Source organism: Squalius cephalus (genome assembly GCF_949319135.1).
Source record: "Squalius cephalus genome assembly, chromosome: 5".
NCBI classification, from domain to species: domain Eukaryota; kingdom Metazoa; phylum Chordata; class Actinopteri; order Cypriniformes; family Leuciscidae; genus Squalius; species Squalius cephalus.
Window position 1 is genome coordinate 15,181,992 of NC_137126.1, and position 18,236 is coordinate 15,200,227.

Here is an 18,236-nt window from a genome sequence, read left to right on the forward strand (position 1 = left end):
TATATACTCATAGACTCCTTCTGATGCTTCATAAGCCATATAGATGTCCATATCTGACCTTTTGAACTTATTTGTGGTCAAAGTGTCCTCAAAATGTTTCAAACTATATAAAGTTATAGACTCCTTTTGAAGTTAAATCAGCTATTCATGGGGCCCCTTTTGACCTCCTGAACATATTTCTGGCCAAAGAGTCCTCGATCTTGGGCTTTCTATATATACTCATAGACTCCCTCTGATGCTTCAAAATCAATATAGATGTCCATATCTGACCTTTTGAACTTATTTCTGGTCAAAGGGTCCTCAAAATTTTTCAAACTATTTAAAGTTATAGACTTTCTGATGATAAATCAGCTATTCAGAGGTCCCCTTTTGACCTCCTGAACATATTTTTCGCCAAAGAGTCCTCGATCTTGGGCTTTCTATATATACTCATAGACTCCCTCTGATGCTTCAAAAGCCATATAGATGTCCATATCTAACCTTTTGAACTTATTTCTGGTCAAAGGGTCCTCAAAAGTTTTCAAACTATATAAAGTTATAGACTCTTTCTGATGATAAATCAGCTATTCAGAGGTCCCCTTTTGACCTCCTGAACATATTTCTGGCCAAAGAGTCCTAAAAGATTAATACAATACATTCAGACTGATATCTTCGGATGTTATATCATCCTGACAAAAGTCCGTATTTGACATACTGAATTTTTTCTGGCCAAGGAGTTCTCGAAACTTGACCTTTCCATATATACTCGTTGACTCTTTCTAATGTTACGTCAACCATCCAGAAGTCCATTTTTGACACAAGGAATATATTTCTGGCCAAAGAGTCCTCGATCTTGGGCTTTCTATACATACTCATAGACTCCCTCTGATGCTTCATAAGCCATAGAGATGTCCATATCTGACCTTTTGAAATTATTTCTGGTCAAAGTGTCCTCAAAATCTTTCAAACTATATAAAGTTATAGACTCCTTTTGATGATAAATCAGCTATTCAGAGGTCCCATTTTGACCTCCTGAACATATTTCTGGCCAAAGAGTCCTCGATCTTGGGCTTTCTATATATACTCCTAGACTCCCTCTGATGCTTCAAAAGCCATATAGATGTCCATATCTGACCTTTTGAACTTATTTCTGGTCAAAGGGTCCTCAAAAGTGTTCAAACTTTATAAAGTTATAGACTCTTTCTGATGATAAATCAGCTATTCAGAGGTCCCCTTTTGACCTACTGAACATATTTCTGGCCAAAGAGTCCTAAAAGATTAATACAATAAATTCAGACTGATATCTTCGGATGTTATATCCTCCTGACAAAAGTCCATATATGACATACTGAATTTTTTTCTGGCCAAGGAGTATTCGAAACTTGGGCTTTCTATACATACTCCTTCTGATGCTTCATAAGCCATATATATCCCCTTTTGACCTCCTGAAGATATTTCTGTTGAGGACACTTTGACCACAAATAAGTTCAAAAGGTCAGATATGGACATATATATGGCTTATGAAGCATCAGAAGGAGTCTATGAGTATGTAAGAAAGCCCTAGTTCGAGGACTCTTTGGCCAGAAATATGTTCAGTAGGTCAAAAGGGGACGTCTGAATAGCTGATTTATCATCAAAAGCATTCTATAACTTTATATAGTTTGAAAATTTTTTAGGACACTTTGACAACAAATAAGTTCAAAAGGTCAGATATGGACATCTATATGGCTTATGAAGCATCAGAAGGAATCTATGAGTATGTATAGAAAGCCCAAGATCGAGGACTCTTTGGCCAGAAATATGTTCAGGAGGTCAAAACCTCTGAATAGCTGATTTATCATCGAAAGGAGTCTATAACTTTATATAGTTTGAAAAATTTTGAGGACACTTTGACCACAAATAAGTTCAAAAGGTCAGATATGGACATCTATATGGCTTATGAAGCATCAGAAGGAGTCAATGAGTATGTATAGAAAGCCCAAGATCGAGGACTCTTTGGCCAGAAATATGTTCAGGAGGTCAAAAGGGGACGTCTGAATAGATGATTTATCATCAAAAGAATTCTATAACTTTATATAGTTTGAAAAATTTTGAGGACCCTTTGACCAGAAATAAGTTCAAAAGGTCAGATATGGACATCTATATGGCTTCTGAAGCATCAGAGGGAGTTTATGAGTATATATAGAAAGCCCAAGATCGAGGACTCTTTGGCCAGAAATATGTTCAGGAGGTCAAAACCTCTGAATAGCTGATTTATCATCAAAAGGATTCGACAACTTTATATAGTTTGAAAAATTTTGAGGACCCTTTGACCAAAAATAAATTCAAAAGATCAGATATGGACATATATATGGCTTATGAAGCATCAGAATGTATAGAAAGCCCAAGTTTCGAATACTCCTTGGCCAGAAAAAAATTCAGTATGTCAAATATGGACTTTTGTCAAGAGGATAAAGATATCAGTCTGAAGATATCAGTATTAATCTTTTAGGACTCTTTGTCCAGAAATATGTTCCGTAGGTCAACAGGGGACCTCTGAATAGCTGATTTATCATCAAAAGAATTCTATAAATTTATATAGTTTGAAAAATTTGGAGGTCACTTTGACCAGAAATAAGTTCAAAAGGTCAGATATGGACATCTATATGGCTTATGAAGCATCAGAAGGAGTCTATGAGTATGTATAGAAAGCCCAAGGTCGAGGACTCTTTGGCCAGAAATATGTTCAGGAGGTCAAAAGAGGACCTCTGAATAGATGATTTATCATCGAAAGAATTCTATAACTTTATATAGTTTGAAAATTTTTGAGGACACTTTGACCACAAATAAGTTCAAAAGGTCAGATATGGACATCTAAATGGCTTATGATGCATCAGAAGGAGTCTATGACTATGTATAGAAAGCCCAAGATCGAGGATTCTTTGGACACAAATATGTTCAGGAGGTCAAAACCTCTGAATAGCTGATTTATCATCAAAAGGATTCTATAATTTTATATAGTTTGAAAAATTTTGAGGACACTTTGACCACAAATAAGTTCAAAAGGTCAGATATGGACATCTATATGGCTTATGAAGCATCAGAAGGAGTATATGAGTATGTATAGAAAGCCCAAGGTCGAGGACTCTTTGGCCAGAAATATGTTCAGGAGGTCAAAAGAGGACCTCTTAGATGATTTATCATCAAAAGAATTCTATAACTTTATATAGTTTGAAAAATTTTGAGGACACTTTGACCACAAATAAGTTCAAAAGGTCAGATATGGACATCTATATGGCTTATGAAGCATCAGAAGGAGTCAATGAGTATGTGTAAAAAGCCCAAGATCGAGGACTCTTTGGCCAGAAATATGTTCAGGAGGTCAAAAGGGGACGTCTGAATAGATGATTTATCATCAAAAGAATTCTATAACTTTATATAGTTTGAAAAATTTTAAGGACTCTTTGACCACAAATAAGTTCAAAAGGTCAGATATGGACATATGGCTTTTGAAGCATCAGAGGGAGTTTATGAGTATATATAGAAAGCCCAAGGTCGAGGACTCTTTGGCCAGAAATATGTTCAGGAGGTCAAAAGAGGACCTCTGAATAGCTGATTTATCATCAAAAGAATTCTATAACTTTATATAGTTTGAAAATTTTTGAGGACACTTTGACCACAAATAAGTTCAAAAGGTCAGAGATGGACATTTATATGGCTTATGATGCATCAGAAGGAGTCTATGACTATGTATAGAAAGCCCAAGATCGAGGACTCTTTGGCCAGAAATATGTTCAGGAGGTCAAAACCTCTGAATAGCTGATTTATCATCAAAAGGATTCTATAACTTTATATAGTTTGAAAAATTTTGAGGACACTTTGACCACAAATAAGTTCAAAAGGTCAGATATGGACATCTATATGGCTTATGATGCATCAGAAGGAGTCTATGAGTATGTATAGAAAGCCCAAGATCGAGGACTCTTTGGCCAGAAATATGTTCAGGAGGTCAAAACCTCTGAATAGCTGATTTATCATCAAAAGGATTCTAGAACTTTATATAGTTTGAAAAATTTTGAGGACACTTTGACCACAAATAAGTTCAAAAGGTCAGATATGGACATCTATATGGCTTATGAAGCATCAGAAGGAATCTCTGAGTATTTATAGAAAGCCCAAGATCGAGGACTCTTTGGCCAGAAATATGTTCAGGAGGTCAAAACCTCTGAATAGCTGATTTATCATCAAAAGAATTCTATAACTTTATATAGTTTGAAAACTTTTGAGGACCCTTTGACCAGAAATAAGTTCAAAAGGTCAGATATGGACATCTATATGGCTTCTGAAGCATCAGAGGGAGTTTATGAGTATATATAGAAAGACCAAGATCGAGGACTCTTTGGCCAGAAATATGTTCAGGAGGTCAAAAGAGGACCTCTTAGATGATTTATCATCAAAAGAATTCTATAACTTTATATAGTTTGAAAAATTTTGAGGACACTTTGACCACAAATAAGTTCAAAAGGTCAGATATGGACATCTATATGGCTTATGAAGCATCAGAAGGAGTCAATGAGTATGTGTAAAAAGCCCAAGATCGAGGACTCTTTGGCCAGAAATATGTTCAGGAGGTCAAAAGGGGACGTCTGAATAGATGTTTTATCATCAAAAGAATTCTATAACTTTATATAGTTTGAAAAATTTTGAGGACCCTTTGACCAGAAATAAGTTCAAAAGGTCAGATATGGACATATGGCTTTTGAAGCATCAGAGGGAGTTTATGAGTATATATAGAAAGCCCAAGGTCGAGGACTCTTTGGCCAGAAATATGTTCAGGAGGTCAAAAGAGGACCTCTGAATAGCTGATTTATCATCAAAAGAATTCTATAACTTTATATAGTTTGAAAATTTTTGAGGACACTTTGACCACAAATAAGTTCAAAAGGTCAGAGATGGACATTTATATGGCTTATGATGCATCAGAAGGAGTCTATGACTATGTATAGGAAGCCCAAAATCGAGGACTCTTTGGCCAGAAATATGTTCAGGAGGTCAAAACCTCTGAATAGCTGATTTATCATCAAAAGGATTCTATAACTTTATATAGTTTGAAAAATTTTGAGGACACTTTGACCACAAATAAGTTCAAAAGGTCAGATATGGACATCTATATGGCTTATGATGCATCAGAAGGAGTCTATGAGTATGTATAGAAAGCCCAAGATCGAGGACTCTTTGGCCAGAAATATGTTCAGGAGGTCAAAACCTCTGAATAGCTGATTTATCATCAAAAGGATTCTAGAACTTTATATAGTTTGAAAAATTTTGAGGACACTTTGACCACAAATAAGTTCAAAAGGTCAGATATGGACATCTATATGGCTTATGAAGCATCAGAAGGAATCTCTGAGTATGTATAGAAAGCCCAAGATCGAGGACTCTTTGGCCAGAAATATGTTCAGGAGGTCAAAACCTCTGAATAGCTGATTTATCATCAAAAGAATTCTATAACTTTATATAGTTTGAAAACTTTTGAGGACCCTTTGACCAGAAATAAGTTCAAAAGGTCAGATATGGACATCTATATGGCTTCTGAAGCATCAGAGGGAGTTTATGAGTATATATAGAAAGAACAAGATCGAGGACTCTTTGGCCAGAAATATGTTCAGGAGGTCAAAAGAGGACCTCTGAATAGGCTGATTTATCATGAAAAGAATTCTATAACTGTATATAGTTTGAAAATTTTTGAGGACACTTTGACCACAAATAAGTTCAAAAGGTCAGAGATGGACATCTATATGGCTTATGATGCATCAGAAGGAGTCTATGAGTATGTATAGAAAGCCCAAGATCGAGGACTCTTTGGCCAGAAATATGTTCAGGTGGTCAAAACCTCTGAATAGCTGATTTATCATCAAAAGGATTCTATAACTTTATATAGTTTGAAAACTTTTGAGGACCCTTTGACCAGAAATAAGTTCAAAAGGTCAGATATGGACATCTATATGGCTTCTGAAGCATCAGAGGGAGTTTATGAGTATATATAGAAAGACCAATATCGAGGACTTTTTGGCCAGAAATATGTTCAGGAGGTCAAAAGGGGACCCATGAATAGCTGATTTATCATCAAAAGGAGTCTATAACTTTATGTAGTTTGAAAAATTTTAAGAACACTTTGACCACAAATAAGTTCAAAAGGTCAGATATGGACATCTATATGGCTTATGAAGCATCAGAAGGAGTATGTATAGAAAGCCCAAGTTTCGAATACTCCTTGGCCAGAAAAAAATTCAGTATGTCAAATATGGACTTTTGTCAGGAGGATATAGATATCAGTCTGAAGATATCAGTATTAATCTTTTAGGACTCTTTGGCCAGAAATATGTTCCGTAGGTCAACAGGGGACCTCTGAATAGCTGATTTATCATCAAAAGAATTCTATAACTTTATATAGTTTGAAAAATTTGGAGGACACTTTGACCACAAATAAGTTCAAAAGGTCAGATATGGACATCTATATGGCTTATGAAGCATCAGAAGGAGTCTATGAGTATGTATAGAAAGCCCAAGATCGAGGAGTCTTTGGCCAGAAATATGTTCAGGAGGTCAAAACCTCTGAATAGCTGATTTATCATCAAAAGGATTCTATAACTTTATATAGTTTGAAAAATTTTGAGGACACTTTGACCACAAATAAGTTCAAAAGGTCAGATATGGACATCTATAGAATGTATAGAATGTATAGTTCAAAAGGTCAGAGATGGACATTTATATGGCTTATAAAGCATCAGAAGGAGTCAATGAGTAAGTGTAGAAAGCCCAAGATCGAGGACTTTTTGGCCAGAAATATGTTCAGGAGGACAAAAGGGGACGTCTGAATAGATGATTTATCATCAAAAGAATTCTATAACTTTATATAGTTTGAAAAATTTTGAGGACCCTTTGACCAGAAATAAGTTCAAAAGGTCAGATATGGACATCTATATGGCTTCTGAAGCATCAGAGGGAGTTTATGAGTATATATAGAAAGCCCAAGATCGAGGACTCTTTGGCCAGAAATATGTTCAGGAGGTCAAAACCTCTGAATAGCTGATTTATCATCAAAAGGATTCGACAACTTTATATAGTTTGAAAAATTTTGAGGACCCTTTGACCACAAATAAGTTCAAAAGGTCAGATATGGACATATATATGGCTTATGAAGCATCAGAAGGTATAGAAAGCCCAAGTTTCGAATACTCCTTGGCCAGAAAAAAATTCAGTATGTCAAATATGGACTTTTGTCAGGAGGATATAGATATCAGTCTGAAGATATCAGTATTAATCTTTTAGCACTCTTTGTCCAGAAATATGTTCAAAAGGTCAGATATGGACATCTATATGGCTTATGAAGCATCAAAAGGAGTCTATGAGTATGTATAGAAAGCCCAAGGTCGAGGACTCTTTGGCCAGAAATATGTTCAGGGGGTCAAAAGAGGACCTCTGAATAGATGATTTATCATCAAAAGAATTCTATAACTTTATATAGTTTGAAACATTTTGAGGACACTTTGACCACAAATAAGTTCAAAAGGTCAGATATGGACATCTATATGGCTTATGAAGCATCAGAAGGAGTCTATGAGTATGTATAGAAAGCCCAATATCGAGGACTCTTTGGCCAGAAATATGTTCAGGAGGTCAAAAGGGGACCTCTGAATAGCTGATTTATCATAAAAAGAATTCTATAACTTTATATAGTTTGAAAAATTTTGAGGACCCTTTGACCAGAAATAAGTTCAAAAGGTCAGATATGGACATCTATATGGCTTATGAAGCATCAGAGGGAGTCTATGAGTATGTATAGAAAGCCCAAGATTGAGGACTCTTTGGCCAGAAATATGTTCAGGAGGTCAAAAGGGGCCCCATGAAATGAAGCATCAGAAGGAGTCTATGAGTATGTATAGAAAGCCCAAGATCGAGGACTCTTTGGCCAGAAATATGTTCAGGAGGTCAAAAGGGGACCTCTGAATAGATGATTTATCATCAAAAGAATTCTATAACTTTATATAGTTTGAAAAATTTTGAGGACCCTTTGACCACAAATAAGTTCAAAAGGTCAGATATGGACATCTATATGGCTTATGAAGCATCAGAAGGAATCTCTGAGTATGTATAGAAAGCCCAAGATCGAGGACTCTTTGGCCAGAAATATGTTCAGGAGGTCAAAACCTCTGAATAGCTGATTTATCATCAAAAGGAGTCTATAACTTTATATAGTTTGAACATTTTTGAGGACACTTTGACCACAAATAAGTTCAAAAGGTCAGAGATGGACATCTATATGGCTTATGAAGCATCAGAAGGAGTCTATGAGTATGTATAGAAAGCCCAAGGTCGAGGACTCTTTGGCCAGAAATATGTTCAGGAGGTCAAAAGAGGACCTCTGAATAGCTGATTTATCATCAAAAGAATTCTATAACTTTATATAGTTTGAAAATTTTTGAGGACACTTTGACCACAAATAAGTTCAAAAGGTCAGAGATGGACATTTATATGGCTTATGATGCATCAGAAGGAGTCTATGACTATGTATAGGAAGCCCAAGATCGAGGACTCTTTGGCCAGAAATATGTTCAGGAGGTCAAAACCTCTGAATAGCTGATTTATCATCAAAAGGATTCTATAACTTTATGTAGTTTGAAAAATTTTGAGGACACTTTGACCACAAATAAGTTCAAAAGGTCAGATATGGACATCTATATGGCTTATGATGCATCAGAAGGAGTCTATGAGTATGTATAGAAAGCCCAAGATCGAGGACTCTTTGGCCAGAAATATGTTCAGGAGGTCAAAACCTCTGAATAGCTGATTTATCATCAAAAGGATTCTATAACTTTATATAGTTTGAAAAATTTTGAGGACACTTTGACCACAAATAAGTTCAAAAGGTCAGATATGGACATCTATATGGCTTATGAAGCATCAGAAGGAATCTCTGAGTATGTATAGAAAGCCCAAGATCGAGGACTCTTTGGCCAGAAATATGTTCAGGAGGTCAAAAGGGGACCCATGAATAGCTGATTTATCATCAAAAGGATTCTATAACTTTATATAGTTTGAAACATTTTGAGGACACTTTGACCACAAATAAGTTCAAAAGGTCAGATATGGACATCTATATGGCTTGAAGCATCAGAAGTTGTCTATGAGTATGTATAGAAAGCCCAAGATCGAGGAGTCTTTGGCCAGAAATATGTTCAGGAGGTCAAAACCTCTGAATAGCTGATTTATCATCAAAAGGATTCTATAATTTTATATAGTTTGAACAATTTTTAGGACACTTTGACAACAAATAAGTTCAAAAGGTCAGATATGGACATCTATATGGCTTATGAAGCATCAGAAGGAGTCTATGAGTATGTATAGAAAGCCCAAGGTCGAGGACTCTTTGGCCAGAAATATGTTCAGGAGGTCAAAACCTCTGAATAGCTGATTTATCATCAAAAGGATTCTATAACTTTATATAGTTTGAAAAATGTTTAGGACACTTTGACAACAAATAAGTTCAAAAGGTCAGATATGGACATCTATATGGCTTATGAAGCATCAGAAGGAATCTATGAGTATGTATAGAAAGCCCAAGATCGAGGACTCTTTGGCCAGAAATATGTTCAGGAGGTCAAAACCTCTGAATAGCTGATTTATCATCAAAAGGATTCTATAACTTTATATAGTTTGAACATTTTTGAGGACACTTTGACCACAAATAAGTTCAAAAGGTCAGAGATGGACATCTATATGGCTTATGATGCATCAGAAGGAGTCTATGAGTATGTATAGAAAGCCCAAGATCGAGGACTCTTTGGCCAGAAATATGTTCAGGAGGTCAAAACCTCTGAATAGCTGATTTATCATCAAAAGGATTCTAGAACTTTATATAGTTTGAAAAATTTTGAGGACACTTTAACCACAAATAAGTTCAAAAGGTCAGATATGGACATCTATATGGCTTATGATGCATCAGAAGGAGTCTATGAGTATGTATAGAAAGCCCAAGATCGAGGACTCTTTGGCCAGAAATATGTTCAGGAGGTCTAAAGGGGACCTCTGAATAGCTGATTTATCATCAGAAGAATTCTATAACTTTATATAGTTTGAAAACTTTTGAGAACCCTTTGACCAGAAATAAGTTCAAAAGGTCAGATATGGACATCTATATGGCTTATGAAGCATCAGAGGGAGTTTATGAGTATATATAGAAAGCCCAAGATCGAGGACTCTTTGGCCAGAAATATGTTCAGGAGGTCAAAAGGGGACCCATGAATAGCTGATTTATCATCAAAAGGAGTCTATAACTTTATATAGTTTGAAAAATTTTAAGGACACTTTGACCACAAATAAGTTCAAAAGGTCAGATATGGACATCTATATGGCTTGAAGCATCAGAAGTTGTCTATGAGTATGTATAGAAAGCCCAAGATCGAGGAGTCTTTGGCCAGAAATATGTTCAGGAGGTCAAAACCTCTGAATAGCTGATTTATCATCAAAAGGATTCTATAATTTTATATAGTTTGAACAATTTTTAGGACACTTTGACAACAAATAAGTTCAAAAGGTCAGATATGGACATCTATATGGCTTATGAAGCATCAGAAGGAGTCTATGAGTATGTATAGAAAGCCCAAGGTCGAGGACTCTTTGGCCAGAAATATGTTCAGGAGGTCAAAACCTCTGAATAGCTGATTTATCATCAAAAGAATTCTATAACTTTATATAGTTTGAAAAATTTTGAGGACCCTTTGACCAGAAATAAGTTCAAAAGGTCAGATATGGACATCTATATGGCTTTTGAAGCATCAGAGGGAGTTTATGAGTATATATAGAAAGCCCAAGATCGAGGACTCTTTGGCCAGAAATATGTTCAGTAGGTCAAAACCTCTGAATAGCTGATTTATCATCAAAAGGATTCGACAACTTTATATAGTTTGAAAAATTTTGAGGACCCTTTGACCACAAATAAGTTCAAAAGGTCAGATATGGACATATATATGGCTTATAAAGCATCAGAATGTATAGAAAGCCCAAGCTTCGAATACTCCTTGGCCAGAAAAAAATTCAGTATGTCAAATATGGACTTTTGTCAGGAGGATATAGATATCAGTCTGAAGATATCAGTATTAATCTTTTAGGACTCTTTGTCCAGAAATATGTTCCGTAGGTCAACAGGGGACCTCTGAATAGCTGATTTATCATCAAAAGAATTCTATAACTTTATATAGTTTGAAAAATTTGGAGGACACTTTGACCACAAATAAGTTCAAAAGGTCAGATATGGACATCTATATGGCTTATGAAGCATCAGAAGGAGTCTATGAGTATGTATAGAAAGCCCAAGGTCGAGGACTCTTTGGCCAGAAATATGTTCAGGAGGTCAAAAGAGGACCTCTGAATAGATGATTTATCATCAAAAGTATTCTAGAACTTTATATAGTTTGAAAAATTTTGAGGACACTTTGACCACAAATAAGTTCAAAAGGTCAGATATGGACATCTATATGGTTTATGAAGCATCAGAAGTAGTCTATGAGTATGTATAGAAAGCCCAAGATCGAGGACTCTTTGGCCAGAAATATGTTCAGGAGGTCAAAACCTCTGAATAGCTGATTTATCATCAAAAGTATTTTAGAACTTTATATAGTTTGAAAATTTTGAGGACTCTTTGACCACAAATAAGTTCAAAAGGTCAGATATGGACATCTATATGGTTTATAAAGTATCAAAAGTATTCTATGAGTATTTATAGAAAGCCCAACATCGAGGACTCTTTGGCCAGAAATATTTTCAGCAGGTCAATTATGGACTTCTGTAAGGCTGATTTAACATCAGAAGGAGTCGATAAGTTTATAATAGTAAAAAACATTTTGAGGATTCTTTGGCCAAAAATATGTTCAATTGGTCTTATATGGTCTACAGTCTGGCTGATATAACATCATGAGAAGTCTGTATAGTAGGAGAAATATGTATAGTAAGGTAAATGTTCAAGGTCTCTGGCCAGAAATATGTTCAGAAGGTCAAATATGGACTTCTGTATGGCTGATTTAACATCAGAAGGAGTCTATATTCGTTTATGGTAGACAACTTCATTTTGAGAACTCTTTTGTCAATTATTTATTATCAGAAGGAGACTATAACTTTATATAGTTTGAAAAATTTTGAGGACCCTTTGACCAGAAATAAGTTCAAAAGGTCAGATATGGACATCTATATGGCTTCTGAAGCATCAGAGGGAGTTTATGAGTATATATAGAAAGCCCAAGATCGAGGACTCTTTGGCCAGAAATATGTTCAGGAGGTCAAAACCTCTGAATAGCTGATTTATCATCAAAAGGATTCGACAACTTTATATAGTTTGAAAAATTTTGAGGACCCTTTGACCACAAATAAGTTCAAAAGGTCAGATATGGACATATATATGGCTTATGAAGCATCAGAAGGTATAGAAAGCCCAAGTTTCGAATACTCCTTGGCCAGAAAAAAATTCAGTATGTCAAATATGGACTTTTGTCAGGAGGATATAGATATCAGTCTGAAGATATCAGTATTAATCTTTTAGCACTCTTTGTCCAGAAATATGTTCAAAAGGTCAGATATGGACATCTATATGGCTTATGAAGCATCAAAAGGAGTCTATGAGTATGTATAGAAAGCCCAAGGTCGAGGACTCTTTGGCCAGAAATATGTTCAGGGGGTCAAAAGAGGACCTCTGAATAGATGATTTATCATCAAAAGAATTCTATAACTTTATATAGTTTGAAACATTTTGAGGACACTTTGACCACAAATAAGTTCAAAAGGTCAGATATGGACATCTATATGGCTTATGAAGCATCAGAAGGAGTCTATGAGTATGTATAGAAAGCCCAATATCGAGGACTCTTTGGCCAGAAATATGTTCAGGAGGTCAAAAGGGGACCTCTGAATAGCTGATTTATCATAAAAAGAATTCTATAACTTTATATAGTTTGAAAAATTTTGAGGACCCTTTGACCAGAAATAAGTTCAAAAGGTCAGATATGGACATCTATATGGCTTATGAAGCATCAGAGGGAGTCTATGAGTATGTATAGAAAGCCCAAGATTGAGGACTCTTTGGCCAGAAATATGTTCAGGAGGTCAAAAGGGGCCCCATGAAATGAAGCATCAGAAGGAGTCTATGAGTATGTATAGAAAGCCCAAGATCGAGGACTCTTTGGCCAGAAATATGTTCAGGAGGTCAAAAGGGGACCTCTGAATAGATGATTTATCATCAAAAGAATTCTATAACTTTATATAGTTTGAAAAATTTTGAGGACCCTTTGACCACAAATAAGTTCAAAAGGTCAGATATGGACATCTATATGGCTTATGAAGCATCAGAAGGAATCTCTGAGTATGTATAGAAAGCCCAAGATCGAGGACTCTTTGGCCAGAAATATGTTCAGGAGGTCAAAACCTCTGAATAGCTGATTTATCATCAAAAGGAGTCTATAACTTTATATAGTTTGAACATTTTTGAGGACACTTTGACCACAAATAAGTTCAAAAGGTCAGAGATGGACATCTATATGGCTTATGAAGCATCAGAAGGAGTCTATGAGTATGTATAGAAAGCCCAAGGTCGAGGACTCTTTGGCCAGAAATATGTTCAGGAGGTCAAAAGAGGACCTCTGAATAGCTGATTTATCATCAAAAGAATTCTATAACTTTATATAGTTTGAAAATTTTTGAGGACACTTTGACCACAAATAAGTTCAAAAGGTCAGAGATGGACATTTATATGGCTTATGATGCATCAGAAGGAGTCTATGACTATGTATAGGAAGCCCAAGATCGAGGACTCTTTGGCCAGAAATATGTTCAGGAGGTCAAAACCTCTGAATAGCTGATTTATCATCAAAAGGATTCTATAACTTTATGTAGTTTGAAAAATTTTGAGGACACTTTGACCACAAATAAGTTCAAAAGGTCAGATATGGACATCTATATGGCTTATGATGCATCAGAAGGAGTCTATGAGTATGTATAGAAAGCCCAAGATCGAGGACTCTTTGGCCAGAAATATGTTCAGGAGGTCAAAACCTCTGAATAGCTGATTTATCATCAAAAGGATTCTATAACTTTATATAGTTTGAAAAATTTTGAGGACACTTTGACCACAAATAAGTTCAAAAGGTCAGATATGGACATCTATATGGCTTATGAAGCATCAGAAGGAATCTCTGAGTATGTATAGAAAGCCCAAGATCGAGGACTCTTTGGCCAGAAATATGTTCAGGAGGTCAAAAGGGGACCCATGAATAGCTGATTTATCATCAAAAGGATTCTATAACTTTATATAGTTTGAAACATTTTGAGGACACTTTGACCACAAATAAGTTCAAAAGGTCAGATATGGACATCTATATGGCTTGAAGCATCAGAAGTTGTCTATGAGTATGTATAGAAAGCCCAAGATCGAGGAGTCTTTGGCCAGAAATATGTTCAGGAGGTCAAAACCTCTGAATAGCTGATTTATCATCAAAAGGATTCTATAATTTTATATAGTTTGAACAATTTTTAGGACACTTTGACAACAAATAAGTTCAAAAGGTCAGATATGGACATCTATATGGCTTATGAAGCATCAGAAGGAGTCTATGAGTATGTATAGAAAGCCCAAGGTCGAGGACTCTTTGGCCAGAAATATGTTCAGGAGGTCAAAACCTCTGAATAGCTGATTTATCATCAAAAGGATTCTATAACTTTATATAGTTTGAAAAATGTTTAGGACACTTTGACAACAAATAAGTTCAAAAGGTCAGATATGGACATCTATATGGCTTATGAAGCATCAGAAGGAATCTATGAGTATGTATAGAAAGCCCAAGATCGAGGACTCTTTGGCCAGAAATATGTTCAGGAGGTCAAAACCTCTGAATAGCTGATTTATCATCAAAAGGATTCTATAACTTTATATAGTTTGAACATTTTTGAGGACACTTTGACCACAAATAAGTTCAAAAGGTCAGAGATGGACATCTATATGGCTTATGATGCATCAGAAGGAGTCTATGAGTATGTATAGAAAGCCCAAGATCGAGGACTCTTTGGCCAGAAATATGTTCAGGAGGTCAAAACCTCTGAATAGCTGATTTATCATCAAAAGGATTCTAGAACTTTATATAGTTTGAAAAATTTTGAGGACACTTTAACCACAAATAAGTTCAAAAGGTCAGATATGGACATCTATATGGCTTATGATGCATCAGAAGGAGTCTATGAGTATGTATAGAAAGCCCAAGATCGAGGACTCTTTGGCCAGAAATATGTTCAGGAGGTCTAAAGGGGACCTCTGAATAGCTGATTTATCATCAGAAGAATTCTATAACTTTATATAGTTTGAAAACTTTTGAGAACCCTTTGACCAGAAATAAGTTCAAAAGGTCAGATATGGACATCTATATGGCTTATGAAGCATCAGAGGGAGTTTATGAGTATATATAGAAAGCCCAAGATCGAGGACTCTTTGGCCAGAAATATGTTCAGGAGGTCAAAAGGGGACCCATGAATAGCTGATTTATCATCAAAAGGAGTCTATAACTTTATATAGTTTGAAAAATTTTAAGGACACTTTGACCACAAATAAGTTCAAAAGGTCAGATATGGACATCTATATGGCTTGAAGCATCAGAAGTTGTCTATGAGTATGTATAGAAAGCCCAAGATCGAGGAGTCTTTGGCCAGAAATATGTTCAGGAGGTCAAAACCTCTGAATAGCTGATTTATCATCAAAAGGATTCTATAATTTTATATAGTTTGAACAATTTTTAGGACACTTTGACAACAAATAAGTTCAAAAGGTCAGATATGGACATCTATATGGCTTATGAAGCATCAGAAGGAGTCTATGAGTATGTATAGAAAGCCCAAGGTCGAGGACTCTTTGGCCAGAAATATGTTCAGGAGGTCAAAACCTCTGAATAGCTGATTTATCATCAAAAGAATTCTATAACTTTATATAGTTTGAAAAATTTTGAGGACCCTTTGACCAGAAATAAGTTCAAAAGGTCAGATATGGACATCTATATGGCTTTTGAAGCATCAGAGGGAGTTTATGAGTATATATAGAAAGCCCAAGATCGAGGACTCTTTGGCCAGAAATATGTTCAGTAGGTCAAAACCTCTGAATAGCTGATTTATCATCAAAAGGATTCGACAACTTTATATAGTTTGAAAAATTTTGAGGACCCTTTGACCACAAATAAGTTCAAAAGGTCAGATATGGACATATATATGGCTTATAAAGCATCAGAATGTATAGAAAGCCCAAGCTTCGAATACTCCTTGGCCAGAAAAAAATTCAGTATGTCAAATATGGACTTTTGTCAGGAGGATATAGATATCAGTCTGAAGATATCAGTATTAATCTTTTAGGACTCTTTGTCCAGAAATATGTTCCGTAGGTCAACAGGGGACCTCTGAATAGCTGATTTATCATCAAAAGAATTCTATAACTTTATATAGTTTGAAAAATTTGGAGGACACTTTGACCACAAATAAGTTCAAAAGGTCAGATATGGACATCTATATGGCTTATGAAGCATCAGAAGGAGTCTATGAGTATGTATAGAAAGCCCAAGGTCGAGGACTCTTTGGCCAGAAATATGTTCAGGAGGTCAAAAGAGGACCTCTGAATAGATGATTTATCATCAAAAGTATTCTAGAACTTTATATAGTTTGAAAAATTTTGAGGACACTTTGACCACAAATAAGTTCAAAAGGTCAGATATGGACATCTATATGGTTTATGAAGCATCAGAAGTAGTCTATGAGTATGTATAGAAAGCCCAAGATCGAGGACTCTTTGGCCAGAAATATGTTCAGGAGGTCAAAACCTCTGAATAGCTGATTTATCATCAAAAGTATTTTAGAACTTTATATAGTTTGAAAATTTTGAGGACTCTTTGACCACAAATAAGTTCAAAAGGTCAGATATGGACATCTATATGGTTTATAAAGTATCAAAAGTATTCTATGAGTATTTATAGAAAGCCCAACATCGAGGACTCTTTGGCCAGAAATATTTTCAGCAGGTCAATTATGGACTTCTGTAAGGCTGATTTAACATCAGAAGGAGTCGATAAGTTTATAATAGTAAAAAACATTTTGAGGATTCTTTGGCCAAAAATATGTTCAATTGGTCTTATATGGTCTACAGTCTGGCTGATATAACATCATGAGAAGTCTGTATAGTAGGAGAAATATGTATAGTAAGGTAAATGTTCAAGGTCTCTGGCCAGAAATATGTTCAGAAGGTCAAATATGGACTTCTGTATGGCTGATTTAACATCAGAAGGAGTCTATATTCGTTTATGGTAGACAACTTCATTTTGAGAACTCTTTTGTCAATTATTTATTATCAGAAGGAGACTATAACTTTATATAGTTTGAAAAATTTTGAGGACACTTTGACCAGAAATAAGTTTAAAAGGTAAGCCATATAGATATCCATATAGATATCCATGGCTTATGAAGCATCAGGAGTCAATGATGTATGTATAGAAATCGAGGACTCTTTGGCCAGAAATATGTTACTTTGGTCAAATATGGACTTCTGTATGGCTGATCAGGAGTCGAAGAGTATGTATAGAAAGTTAACATCAGTTGACTGAATGTATAAGTAGATTAATTAATGTGCAGTAAAGGAAAATCATTGCACTGGCTTTTGATTTACAATGGACACAATTAACTCATTCCGTTGGACAACGATAGAATGCACGGTAGAATACCGGAACATATAGATAATGCACTTTTCGCATTGCATTGCACACCAGAACTAACTCCTTCCCATGTTCATGTTGTTGCATTGCATTGCACAAACGATCTAACGTTGTCCACTGAACAATAACATATAGGCTATGCACTTCTTGGATTGCATTGCATTGCACACTACAACTAATTCATTCCCATGTTCATTAAAGAGATAACATATGTTGTTGCATTGCACAAACGATCTATCGTTGTGCATCATTGAAGAAAAACATATGCAATTCTATTCCTGCATTGCACACCAAAACTAACTCCTTCCCATGTTCAATAAAGAGATAACATCTGTTGTTGTATTGCATTGCACAAACGATCTAACGTTGTGCAATGAATAGTAACATAGGCCATGCACTTTTTGCATTGCATTGCATTGCATTGCACACCAGATCAAACTCCTTCCCATGTTCAATAAAGAGATAATATGTTGCATTGCATTGCACAAACGATCTAAC